Below are 14,393 nucleotides of genomic sequence, written 5' to 3'. Positions count from 1 at the left end.
AGCAAAGAGACACTGATACCCTGGGAATGGCTAGTAATGAATCCTCTAGTTCCCTAGGCTTCTTGGTTCCTCTAGCGGTTGAGCCAATGTAACTGTCAAGTGCCAGGAATACTCAATGGGGAGCTAACTTGTCTTGTCTTTTTTAATAAATGGTGCTGGGGAACTGAAAATCACATATGAAAGAGTTTCAAGGGCAGAGGTTCATGCCTATAACCCTGGCCAAGGGCAGAGGTTCATGCCTGTAACCCTGGCCAAGGGCAGAGGTTCAAGCCTGTAACCCTGACCAAGGGCAGAGATTCATGCCTATAACCCTGGCCAAGGGCAGAGGTTCATGCCTATAACCCTGGCACTTGGGAGGCTGAGACAAGAAGGTTGCCCATGAGTGTTTCAGGCAGACTGGGTCACAGAGAAAGACCTTGTATCAACAGAAGTGGGATCCTTTCACACAGTCTACATAGATGAACTCAAAAGGACTTGAAGACTGAGGCAGGAAGATCATGCAGTTGAGACCAGTGTGAGTCAAATGGTGAGACGGTCTCAACAGGCCAAAACAACAATACACGATCAGAAAACCAAAGCAAATCAGCCCCCCCCCCCCCCCCCCCAGTTCTTTAGGAGTAAATCTTCATGACTTTGGAGTAACCAATGATTTCTTGATATAACACTAAAAGCACAAGTGATTCCTGACACAAGTCCCCAAAAAGTCAATTGTGAAAAGAAAAGACAGACCACTGAATGAGACGGCTCAGTGAACAGAACAAAGAGGCACTTGCTCGCTCTGCAAGTTTGATGACCCAATTTCCCTCCCCCACAGCCTTAAAAGCCAGATGTGGCAGTATGTATGCATGTGCCAGCGCTCCTACAATAAGCTAGGACCTGAGGCAGGAGAATAGCCCAGAAGCTTGTGACCAGCCAGCCTGAAGTATACAGCACAGCAGCAAAAGAAGGGACACTTCTGCCCCAATGAGGTGAAGAGCAAACCCAACCCCAGGCATTGTCCTCTGACCTTCACATGGTCATGTGACATGTGTGTGAGTGTATGCACACTCACCAATAAATAAATATCTTAAAGGTCTATTTTATCATTACTTTTGAATGGGTGTGTGTACAGGTACCTCTAAGGTCAAAGGTGTCAGATGCCCTTGGAGATGGGGTTACAGGAGGTTATGAACTCACTGTCCAACATGCGTTCTGGGACCTCAAACCTGGGTCCTCTGCAAGAGCCACACATGCGCTTAGCCACTGAGTTTCTTTAAATAACAGCTCTATAAATGAATATTAACAAAAAGAACACTGAGTGAGGAAAGGCATTTGCACACACAAACTTGTACATAAACATTCATAATAACCTTATTTATTACAGGCAAGAAGTAGAAATAATAATGGGGTACTATTACCCTATAAAAATGAGTGAATTATTGGTGTATAGTACAGCCTGGATGAACCTTGAAAGTATAATGTTGAATATAAGAGCAAAACACAAAGGCTGTATGTCTTCCTGTGTGCATATGTGTGCGTGTGTGTGCGTGTGTGTGCATATGTGTGTGCATATGTGTGTGCGTGTGTGCGCGTGTGTGTGTGCATAACTGTGTGAACATGTTTGAGAGTCTCTTGTAGACTTGGAGCTCACCAAGTAGACTGGCCTGACTGGCAGCGAGCCCCAAGGATCCTTCTGTTTCTGTTTCTCCAGAGCTAGGACTACAAGCCTAGGCCACCACCCCTGGCATAAAGGACTTTACTTTTTGTTTTTACGATTAAGTTATCTTTACTTATGTGTTTGTGTGTGTCTGTGTGAAGTGATGTGTGCGTAATAGCAGGTGCCCTCAGAGGTCGAGGCGGGGGTCAGATTCCCCTGGAGCTGGAGTGACAGGCTGTTGTTGTCCACCTGTGGTGGGTGCTGAGGACTGGCCTCAGATCCCCGGCATTGCCCGTAACTTCCAAGCCATCCCTCCAGCTCTCAGGGCTGCACTTTTACTGGTTCTTTGGGCATTAGGCCTTGAATAAGCAAATTCACATGTCAGGAAGTTTGCCAGAAACTGGGAGGAAGAGGAAGAAGAGGAAGGGACTCCTATTAGGTAAAGGGCTTCTTTGGGGGCTGTCAAAATGTCCTGGAACTAAGGAGGGAGTGTTGTATAATCATGTGATTACCTAAAATTTCAATTCTACCTTAATGGCATGCAAATTATATCTAAATTAAATTAAAAATAGCTATTAGTGACACTTCTCTCTGAGTGTCTGCACTGTCTCTCTACTCCTCCCTCAGTCTTGTTCCTCCTGAGTTCCTGCAAGCCAAGTGTCTCCATTCTATACTTAACTGTAAAGTATTTTAATATAGAAGAAACTAATTTTGTTCTGGTTACATTTGATCTTGTCATTTTTAGCTCATTCCCCCCCCCTCCTTTCCTCTATCTTTCTTTCTTAGACAGGACCTGTGTAGCTCAGGCTGATCTTGAACTTGCTACATAGCCAAGGCTGACCTTGAACTTCCAAACCTCTCCTCACCACCTTCTGAATGCTAGGATTCCAGGCATGCATCACACTCCTGGTTTATGTAAGGCTAGGGATGGAGCCTAGGGGTTGGGAGTGCAAGGCAAGCACACTATCAACTGTTTTCAGCTCATCCTTCCATCTTAAGTATTACCGAGCGTGCACTATCAGCACATGCAAGACTTGCATTTCTTCAAAGTCACGTCACTCATTCATTTGACAACATCTCAGACACTGATTAAAAAGCACTGGATAAGAACTGGTCTTGAGCCTGGAAACAACCTAAATGCCCTTCTACTGAAGAGTAGATAAGGAAAATGTGGTACATTTATACAATGGAGGAGAGCAGAGAGAAATATATAGCTCAATAAAAGCAATTTTAAAAAAACTGGTCTTAGACAGAATGTGGAATTTTACCTTAATATATTTTTTAAAATTTCAAATGATATCATGATATGCCTTTGATAATTCTATTACTTGAAGTATTGTGCTCACATGTTGAAGAGTCAGTCTTCAAACACTGAGAGGTGATTGGTTGGTTCACAAGGTCTCTGACCTGATTGATGGATTAGTCGTGATGTGACTGATGACTAGTCGTGATGGCTTCATTGGGAGGTCATGGAAACTTTAGGAGTTAGAAGTAGGTGATTGGGGGTTGGAGAGATGGCTCAGAGGTTAAGAGCATTGCCTTGTCTTCCAAAGGTCCTGAGTTCAATTCCCAGCAACCACATGGTGGCTCACAACCATCTGTAATGAAGTCTGGTGCTCTCTTCTGGCCTGCAGGCATACGAGCAGACAGAATACTGTATACATAATATATATATATATATATATATATATATATATATATATATATATATATGAAGAAGTAGGTGACTGGGCCAAGCTTCCGGAGCCATCTTGTCCCAGGTCTTGCCTTTTCTCTGGCCTGCTGGCTTGCTCTCTCTCATCTTCTTGGACACCACTAAGCGAGCAGCTGTGCTGACATAACCTTTCTAGTCCTCCATCCCCCTCCTCAGCACCAAAGCAATGGGGCCAGTCAGTCTTGGACTGAAGCCTGAAAGTTGTAAGACACCGTAAATGGTTCCACCTTTCAGCTGTTTATCTTAGGTAGTAACCATAGCAATGAAGATCTCACAGAGGAATTGTCTGACTTGGTAGTTTCTGTTGATTCTTACTCATGGTGGCTTATTTTCTTGCATATTTTGAAATTTTACTGTAAATTCATGTTCTCTGTCTCTGTCTCTCTCTCTTTCTGTGTGTTCATGTTGTTACTGAGGCACACATGTGGTGTTCAGAGGACAACTTACAGAGGTCAGTTCTCTCCTTCCAGTCTGTAGACTCTGGAACTCAAACTCCAGTTGCCAGGATTGGTGGCAGGTAGGTGCCTTTTCCTGCTAAGCTATCTCCCCACCCACTCCTGACTTTAGTGTCTCGAGTTGTAAACCTTGGAAAGTCTTGGCTCTGTGTAAGAAAGCATAACCTCTCTGTGCTCCTAAGCATCCTCATCCTAGGCCCACTCTTTAGCTTCACTTCCTGTTGGGGATCAATATATCTGTAGCCCCCTTGTCTGACCCAGCCCTGTACCAGCCCCAGCTCTTTAGTTCCAGTTTTCTTCTTGACGGCAGGCTTTGCTTTCGTTAGTAAATGCTCAGTGTGTCTACAATGACAGTCATTATTTTTAGCCTGGTATCTCAGGCACATACAGGAGGTATCCAAGTTTGTTTTTTGGTCTGTTGTTGGGAGGGCTCACTTGTTCATCCTGGCTAGCTTAGCCTTGAAATAACTACAAAGAAATTGTATTAATTAAATCACTGCATTTATCTCTAGCCTCTTATTGGCTAACTCTCATATCCTGATTTAATCCATATCTATTAATCTGTATATCACCAGAGGGCAGTGGCTTACCGGGAAAGATTCAGCGTGTCTGACTCTGGTGGCTCCATGGCGGCTCTCTGACTCTGCTTTCTTCCTCCCAGAATTCAGTTCTGTCTTCTCCACCTACCTAAGTTCTGGCTTATCAGGCCAAGGCAGTTTCTTTATTCATTAACCAATACAAGCAACACATAGAATGAAGGACTTCCCACACCAGTCTGTCATACTACCAAAATGCCCATCTCTAGACTGGGATTTCTCTCTATTAAGTGTATCAAGGCTAAGGGAAGGATTCTTCTATGTTATTGATTGGAATCCAACGGGTACATCCATTCTTTTTTTAAAAAAATGTTTATTGATTTATTATGTATACAATATTCTGTTTGCATGTATGCCTGCAGGCCAGAAGAGGGCACCAGACCTTATTACAGATGGTTGTGAGCCACCATGTGGTTGCTGGGATTTGAACTCAGGAGCTTTGGAAGAGCAGGCAATGCTCTTAACCACTGAGCCATCTCTCCAGCTCCCCAATACATCCATTCTTGAGGGAATTTTGCAATTAAAAGTGTGAATTTTTCCATGTCTTTTGTTTCTGTAATACGTTTGTGTAACATTCAAATTTTATATAAATGTATCCTACCCAGGACCCCGTGGGAGTGTGTGGAGCCTCCGCAGCCAGGATGTGTGTCACATTTCCCTGTGACTAACTGTATGAGTTATCCCCAGCAGGGGTGGTGGAAGATAAAATCAAGGGGGAAGGAGTTGAGAAGTTAATTGAGAAATAACGGGCTTGGGAATTCTCCAGCTGGAGCAAGCTTTCTTTTGAGCTACCAGCCAGCTCCCAGATCATGACATGGAGACTTATTATTAGCTATGAATGCTCGACCTTATCTTATGACTGTCCCACTAGCTCTTATAACTCATTTTTCTTCCTTTTTTTTTTTTTTTTTTTTTCTTTTGGTTTTTCGAGACAGGGTTTCCCTGTAGTTTCTAGAGCCTGTCCTGGAACTAGCTCTTGTAGACCAGGCTGGCCTCGAACTCAGAGATCCGCCTGCCTCTGCCTCCCGAGTGCTGGGATTAAAGGCGTGCGCCACCACCGCCCGGCCTTATAACTCATTTTAAACTGTTTCTCTCCATCTAGGTTTTGCCTTGGGGCTTTTTACCTTGCTTTCATTCTGTACGTCCTTCTTCCCTGCTTACTCCGTGGCTGGCTGGCTCTCTCTTTCCCCCTTGTTCTCTTTTATTTATCTCTCTGCCCGCCAGTCCCGCCTACCCCTCTACTGCCTACTGTTGTCTGTTCAGCTTTTTTTTTTTTAATTAGATAAATCAGGTGCCTAAGGCAGGCAAGGTAAAACAGCAGCACATCTTTACGTAATTAAAGAAATGCAGCATCAACAAATGTAGCACATCTTTACATAGTTAAAATAATATTCCACAACATCCAACAAGTGAATAATGGGATTTGGAAGTCAGACCACATCTTCTGGCTATCCCTAGCTACAAAGAAATTTTGGGCACAAAACCGAGGCTTCATGAATAAGACAGGACACATGAATGCCATGGGCGCGCCTGTCTGTCCAGCCAGGCAATCACATATAGGAGAGACATCAAGGAAGGACAGACACCAGACTGTGCTGGTGGTCATTCAGGTGACTTTTATTTTTGTATACGGTATGCACGTTTGGAGTTCTCAGTTTAATTTCAGCAAAGCCGTATTGTGTCTCTAGGAAGAAAATAAATTAAAAAAGGAAAACCTATTCAGGAAAGCTTACGGGAATGAGATGGCACAAGGAAGGGCGGGAGCCAGAATAGACGTAGCGAGAGAGAAGCCACCAGCAGAAAGAGCTATCACAACCCAAGACAACCCAAGAGTGAGGCCAGGAGGGCAGATAGGGCAGAGTCCTTGCAGTGTGTTGAGCATCCCGACAGTTTTGCCTGCTTGGTATTTCCTTGGCTTTTAGTGTAGGGTGAGCCAAGATGCAGACTAAAATCCGTTTGGAACACACAGGCATCAGGTGGGATCCGCAATGCTTCTAGTACAGGTGGAATATTGCTGTATGTGGATCTTGTTAGCAGCTAGGTCACTGGGCAGTGTGCCTGACTTCCTGCTTGTTAATTGGCCGATGATGGTCCCAGACCTACTTTGTACTCAGCACCAGAAAGAGAGTCATCCTCCTCAGAAGGAGCATGACCATGCTGTAGAGTCATTACCATTGTAACAGCGCCTTGTCTTAGGGGTTTGGCCACAACACCATGCATTGGGAAGGTCAGAGAAAAATGATTTTTCCCCTTTGCCAGAGACTATGCTGATGCTGATGGCTGCCTAAGGCTCTGATAGGCTAAGTAACTTGTGAGGTTACACAGCCAGGCTGTCTGTCTAATATGCTTGTAATTATTGCTACCCCACTTCCAGACTGACCAACAATACTGGTTTACTTCCTCCTAGCATTTAATGTCCTGCATCCTGGGAAACCACTCAGCTGTGAACAAACCAGATGTTTGATACCCAGCTGCCCTCCCTCGCCTCTAGTGGATCCCACCATAACTAGAAGTTGCCTCAGTTTTCTCCGAATGTCTTCCTCCCTTCCTGTTCCTGGACCTTTGGCTTTTCAGATCTCTTTCTTTGGGACTCTCAGGGGGTCTCATGTCCATACACAGATGCTGGCCAACATGTTGAGGCTAGATATTTTCCTAGTGCCCAGAGCTGCGAGGCAAGCCAATTAATATTAAAGGAATCCCAGTGGAATTAACGAGTGGATAAATTATTAACAACACCTACAGGAAAGGCATTCACATTGCTCATTATGAGTCAGGCATGGTTAGGTACTGTGGGAAATAACTAAATAAATAACTAATGAGATTAAGTGAATTACTCTCCCAGGTGTTTGTGGCGTCCACAGAGGTTAATGAAGGATTGCAGTATTGCAGATGTGGGGTTGCAGTAGCAGTAGTGACACCCACATAGTCACACCCCCTACCTGGGCCGTCACATGATATTCTTCCTCCATCTCCTGTCAGATTAGTAAAGGGAACAGAAACTCTCAGGGAAACACATGTCATGGGCAAGGAGCATAAGGAACCCACAAGAAGGACTGATGAACTTGTGATCCCAAGCCATGATGGCAGAGTGGGACTCCTCAGGTGATTTTTGTGTTTTCTGGTCTATGTAGTTATTTTGTGAAAATGAGATTGAGTGAGAAATATTTTAAAACTGGCATATCTTGCATAAAATTCTGGATTTTCAGTTCCTCTTAACAAAATAGAAATTGCAACCTCTGATACTCACTAATGATATCATTCAAAAAATGAAGCCCTGGCTCTCTGATTTTCCTCTTTTCTAGGCCTTCCTGGACTATGCTGCCTATGGCATCGAGTCTCTAGTAGAAAGGGCACATGCTATAATAAACCTCAAGGGTCCGTGCCTACCCTATGTTTTGAAGAAATGAGAACATGGACTTGAGGAACCATGGCCAGAATAGCTACCATGGCCAGAAGCAACCCCTCTTTCCTCCAGCAGTTGACATGATCTTTGATTTTCCCTTCCACCATTATTGCTTCTTTCCACCGTGTCACGGGAACAGTTACTCAGGAAGGCCCACATTACAGGCAAAGAGCAAGAAGGACCCACAGAAGGACCCTCAAGCTTGTAATCCAAAGTGGTGATTGCATAGTGGGGCCCTCAGGATACCTATAGGCTAATTTTGTGTCTTATGAATTAAGTCATTACTTGGTGAAAATTAGGGTGACTTTTTCCAACCAACATGTCCCCTAGTATACAGTAGTCCCGCTCTAACTGCTATGTGGACCAACATCTTGAAGTGGGTCTTGATTCTTCTCCCCACCTCAGCAAGCCTTGAATCTGTCTTAGAGCCATCCTGAAATGGCCCGTTTCAACCTTCTGGGTCAGGCCTCTAACAGTTCTTGCCTTGTACCAGGCAGCTGTGAGTGGGGTAGATGGAAAGTGGGGGAGCAGGAGGGGAGAAAGAGGGAGGAGAAACTGTGATTGGTATGCGAAATAAATGAAAAAAAGTTATTTAAACAAAAAAGAAAAAATAGCCCCCAAAGGGAGTGGCATTATTAGGGGGTGTGGCTTTGTTGGAGGAAGTGTGTCACTATGGGGCGGGCTTTGAGGTCTCATATATGCTCAAGCCATGCCCAGGGTCTCAGTCTACTTCCTATTACCTTATTGCCTTTTAATCAAGATGCAGAATTCTCCAGCACCATGTCTGCCTTCATACTGCTATGTCTGGCCATGAGGATAATGGACTAGACCTCTGAACTGTAAGTGAGCCACCCCAATTAAAAGAGTTTTATAAGAGGCTTTTTTTTTACACTCTTTATTGTGGTCACAGCAATAGAAACCCCAATTAAGACTGCCAGTAAACCCCAGGAAGCCTCCTGTCTCTGCTTCTCTAACCCTGGGGTTATAGGCATTCACACTATGCCTGGCTTTATGCTTTGGTGCTAGGGATCCATACGCAGGGCTTTATGTTTTCTCAGCACATTGGAACCTGAGCGATCTCCCCAGCCTCTGTGATGCCTTTGATGACCCAGCTTCAGAAACTCCAGGTGCACAGATGCCGGGAGACAGCGATTGCTGGGGGCTGTGTTGGGGGTAGTAACCACAACCGTCTCTGTTTAGGATGCTCTTCCTGAACGGAAGGTAAGGCTGACTCTTACATTTCCTTAATAGTCTTGCTTTTGTGTTCCTCATTGCAGGGGCCTTTCTGCCTGCTCTAGACAAAATAACCCTCATGGGATTCTTACTGGCTTTACCTTCCTCCATAGCACGTATATACCTGAAGGATCACGTGCTTCCTTGTTTATTCTCTGTCCCCTTCCAGAAGAGCAGATTCTTAGCATTTGGACCAGTACCTAGTGCATAGAAGGGGCTTGAGCTTTTTCTAAACAATGATTGATGGGTTAGTCGTGATGTGATGGCTTCATTGGGAGGTCATGGAAACTTTAGGAGTTAGAAGTAGGTGACTGGGGGCTGGAGAGATGGTTCAGAGATGGCTCAAAGCCCACCCCACAGCCTAAGTTCACCAAAAATTCATCAAACAAACACATCTTAATTCCTTAAATGTACCCAAGGACCCAACAAGAGCTCATGCTATCAAAATAGTTTATCAGTGCCAAGATTTGCGTGATCATGAGGTTGAGCCATTGCTTGTCAAGCTGGATGAAGTTATTGTGCATGGCATCCCAGAGGAAAGGGGAGTTATACTCCGCCTTCCTGAGGCTGGACCACTTAAGCGATTTATCCGGAATTTTCCTGAACAGGAAACTTATTTCTGACTTAAGCATTTGTATCAGCACAAACTCATGGATTTTGCTTATACTTTGGTTTATAATTCAAACTTCCTTTATTTTGCCTTCAAATTGTTCTAGCTTCTACCATGGATGGTGCTTGACCCCAGTGGGGTATGTGCTGAGCACTGAGCTGCTTTCTGTCACTATAAGATACTCCAGGCCCATTTTGCCTCAGTCCTAATGTCTCCAAGGAGCACCAGAGCCCTAGTCCATCACTGAAGAACGGTATTAGGGACCAGTGCTAGAGGAGGCCATATGTTGGTTCCCGGCCGCTTAGCCCCGAAATAATCGCACAGAAACTGTATTAATTAAATACACTTGGTCCATTAGCTCTAGCTTCTTATTGGCTAACTCTTACATATTAATTTAACCCATTTTTATTAATCTGCGTATCACCACAAGGTTGTGGCCTACCAGCAAAGTTTTAGCGCATCTGTCTCCAGCGACTCCATGGTTTTTCTTTCTGACTCTGCCCTTCTTACTCCCAGCATTTAGCTTAGTTTTCCCTGCCTAGCTAAGATCTGCCCTGCTATAGGTCCAAAGCATTTTCTTTATTCCTTAATGGTAATCACAGCACACAGTGGAAATCCCACATCAGACCAGCCTCTATCAACATGCTTCTAATCCTTCCGCGTCTCATGATTCCTTAGGCACTGCCTCTGTACAGGCTGTTACCTCCTCCGGAGAGCCTGGCTGCCCACCATGCTGTCTCCCTGTTTCCTGTATTCCTTCTCCCCATGCTGTAATTCTTCCTACCACAGCCAGAAGCACCATTCTCAGACATAAGTCTGATCATGTCAACCCCCATTCTCAGGGTAAAGTTTGATTCCTTTGAGTAGTACAGGTCTCCTTTGGCCTGGCCTACCCACTCTCCAGCCTCCTGTCTTCATATCACTCCACTTGGCGGCTGAGGTACGGCCACACTCAGCCTTTGTTCTTCACTTCTGGGTCCCTACTGAGTTCATTAAAGGACGTTCACACCGCTGAGAGACCTGCTTCGGTCTCGTGACGGTTACTATGTCAAATCTCTCTTTCTCTTCTCACCACCAACTGGAGTAAAAATAGAAAAGGTACCCTGTTATATGAAACATCTTCCTACACCCCTGGGTTTCTGGCACCCAGTTCTTAAACCTCTAAGAATTATTTGGGTACAGAAGAGACTCTTGACACAAGGCTACTATTGGCTGGCCCCTAGTGAACTTCAGGGTGGGGCTGGTCTAGAAGAGCAACCATGATTAGAGGCCTACAGCTGAATATTCAGGAGGAGAGAGGGGGCTGGAGATTGACTTAGGTGCCAGTGGTCAGGGATTTACTTGTCTAAATCTCAAACCCCAGGCTTCAGAGAGCTGGATCAACGGACACATGAGGTGTTGGGATAGATAGCATGAAATCTTCACAGCCTGGCTATAGTATTTCCTTGTGCATCTCTTCTACCTGACCAGTCTTCAGTTGTATTGTGATAATAAACTAGTAAATGTAAAAATAAAACATTCCTTAGCTATTCTGGAAAATGACCAAAACAGAGGAGAGTTGTGAGGCATTCTGGTTTATCAGCAGCAAGGATTGGAACCTCAGCTTATGGATGGTGTTGGAAGTGGGAGGAGGGCCTTGCAGAGCTGAGCCCTAAGCCTGCTGGGTTTGGAGCTCAGTCTAGGCATTAGTGTCAGAACTGAACTGACTTGGTGGCCAGGGGGGTGGAAGAACTGGCTAATGTGGGAAAAATTCATGGTGTTGGGAATTAGAAGTGTTGACTAAGTGATGACCAGGCCATTCTGTAAATCTAGTTTGCTATGGGCCAGACTCCAAGTTAAGGTATGGAAGCGTGTGTGTGGTGAGGATACAGACAAGTTGGTCTTGCCTGCTAACGTCTTTTGTTGTGTTTACTTGCTTCTCCTTGGAGGCTGTGAGTCTCCTGAAGCCAGATACATATACCTGGCTTCGCCACACGGCATATGCTTGCAGATGCTCATGCATTTCTTGGTAATGTTTTTTGATAGATTGAAAAACAATAGAAATGAATAAATCAGGGGTTGATAGACAAGTGGATTGGATGGCCTGACTGTACTTTTCTTGCTTCCCTTCAGGGTCAGAAATGCTTTCCTGTGTTGCAGTTTTGAATTTTGAACTGAACTCATCTGGACTGTAAGTGTTGGCCTGAGTTGGGGGAGGGTGTCCTGAGAAGCAGCGCCAACAGCAGCAATGTGCACTGGGTGCCGACTGTGAAAGGCCTTGAACTGCTTGGTGGAGCACTGACATTTGTCCTGAGAGCGCAAAGAACCCTAAAAACAAATGTTCAATGGGGAGCAACTGTGCTGTTATTTTTTAAATCAAAAAGGCACGTTATTTATAAAAATGTTTCAAAAATAGGGCCAGGGGATCACTCATCAGGCAAAGAGCTTGCCGCCAGCCTGTGGTCCTGAATTCAATGCCCAGGACACATGTGATGGAAGGACAGGGATGCTAAAAGTTGTCCTCTGACTTCCACACACGCCCCATGCCTGTGGCACCAATACACACACACACACACACGCACACACACACACACACACGAATGCACATGTGCATGTGCATGGACATACACACTTCTCATACAAGTAAGTAAATAAAAGTGGTAAACTTTTAAAAAGCAAACATAAAAAAAAAATCCACAAGTCAGCAAATCATGTGGAGAAAGCAGACATTTTGCTGCCTTTGCCTACAGAGTCTTCTGCTTGGGATCACTCAGCTGTTTGCTGATGGCGGCTTTGAACTTGCTTATAAACGTTGATACATTGCAAGGGCTTTTTCATGAAGCGGTAATCTGCACCGAGTATTCATGGCTACTGTGTAACTTACTTCCATCTATAACTTAATGCCTTGATCTGATTACTTAGATTTTTTTTAATTTTTAAATTTATTTTTATTTTTGTGTGTATGACTATTTTGCCTGCATATATATATTGCACCATGTGCACACCTGGTACCCAGAGAGGCTAGGACCTACAGGTGAGTGGCCATGTAGGTCTTCTGGAAGAGTAGTAAGTGCTCTCAACCACTGAACCATCACTCCAACCCCCAATTATTTGGTTAAGGTTTTGTTTTTGTTTAAAGTATTCCATGATGACATTTTTTAAAAAAAATTTAAAATTTTTATTCTTTTTTTTAAAAATTAAAAATTTCCATCTCCTCCCCTCCTCTTCCCCCTTCCCTCCCCTCCCCTCCACCCATACCCCCACTCCCTCTCAAGTCAGGACCGTGAGGGGTACGTTCACCCATGATGACATTTTTGTATATAATATTGATTATGTTGTAGCAAAATTATAAGGTTAAATGTTTTCAGGGCAATTGGTGCTGAGTGATATGGGGAGGATTCTCTTCTTTTTCACCTTTTCTGGTTACTTTTAACTTTTTTATTTTTGTGAAGACAGTCCTTATAGCTCTTGCCTGGCCCTTTGTTCTTTCCCCTGTAATAGTTCCCTTTGAAGGGGCTCCCTGTTTCTATTCCTGCCACCCGTCCTCACCTCACCATTGCCAGGAGTTGAGAACTCAAAACTCACCAGGCTCAGGGTGCCTTTGGTGGCCATCGGGGTTCTGGGATTCCTAAGAAAGAGACCCCAATATTCCATATCATTCATATGTCCTTGAGTCACCTTTGGTTATGACTTCCTGCCTCGTCTGAACTCTCCGGATTTCCTTCTGCCTTTAATGTTCCCCCACCCACATGCCCATTCCATTCCTCCGAGGAGATTCGCATCTGGCTCTGCAGAGTTTAATCAACACTCCAGGGATTTCTATGAGACGCTGGTTATTGAGCAATCACTCAGAGATGAGATAAACCTCTGCCTTTAAGCATGTCCCCAGCACATCCTCCGCGCATTTCTGTAGCTCTGCTCACTTGGGCCCTGGTTTCACGTCTGCCCCCCTCATCTACCCTGACACCCCACCCTCCACCCCCTGCTTCACGCAGCATTCGCACAGCCCTGGGTGCAACCTTGGCCTCTCCACCCTGGATGCTGGTGAGAGGCTCCATTCCTGGAGATCTTCCCATCCACACTTCCTCCTCCCCAGAATGCGAGGATCCACAGGGTGTCACAGGGGTTCTGTGCTGAGAAAGAGGTGACCATGGGCTACGTTACAGTGGGGAGTGATGTGGCTGAGGGGGAGTGACCTACCCCATCTTCCTTGTCGGGCTCTGAGGGGTTCAAATGACATAATGGATAAGAAATTGCCTCATAAAACATCACAGACATCTAAGGGATTGTTTTTATTGGGAAATACAATCTGAACTCCAAATGGCCTCTTAGACATAGTAATGAACAAAAACTCATTTGTTTTTCTGCCTGGTGGCCTGTTGCCTTCTAGCAACAATATCACCTCCTTCCTTCAGGTGGGGTAAAGTGCAGCTCCTTAACTCCAAAATTTCAATACTCCTCTGGCTGTCGCGTCACCAGGACACGCAGGGGAGCCAGGCCTGGCCGATCTCAGTAGCCCTCAGTCCTCACCCCACCTTCCTGCACAGAGACTGGTTGTGGATACCCATAGGTTGTGGATACCCATAGGTGGCCCCCTCAACTTACGTTTGGGTTAACTTGCCTGGGTCAGTTTTCTTTCAAATTCAAAAGGTGAAAAGTCTGTGATAACTGAAAGAAAGAAGAGATGTATTGCCCCAGAGAAGGGGAAAGTCTGAGTCACCATTCTACCTTGAGATTCTGATATACTGAAGCCCTAAGACAATTCCT

The sequence above is a fragment of the Arvicola amphibius genome, chromosome 5 (genome assembly GCF_903992535.2).
Source record: "Arvicola amphibius chromosome 5, mArvAmp1.2, whole genome shotgun sequence".
Taxonomy (NCBI): Eukaryota; Metazoa; Chordata; class Mammalia; order Rodentia; family Cricetidae; genus Arvicola; species Arvicola amphibius.
The sequence above is the reverse complement of the archived record's forward strand: the minus strand, read 5'-3'. Positions refer to the sequence as shown.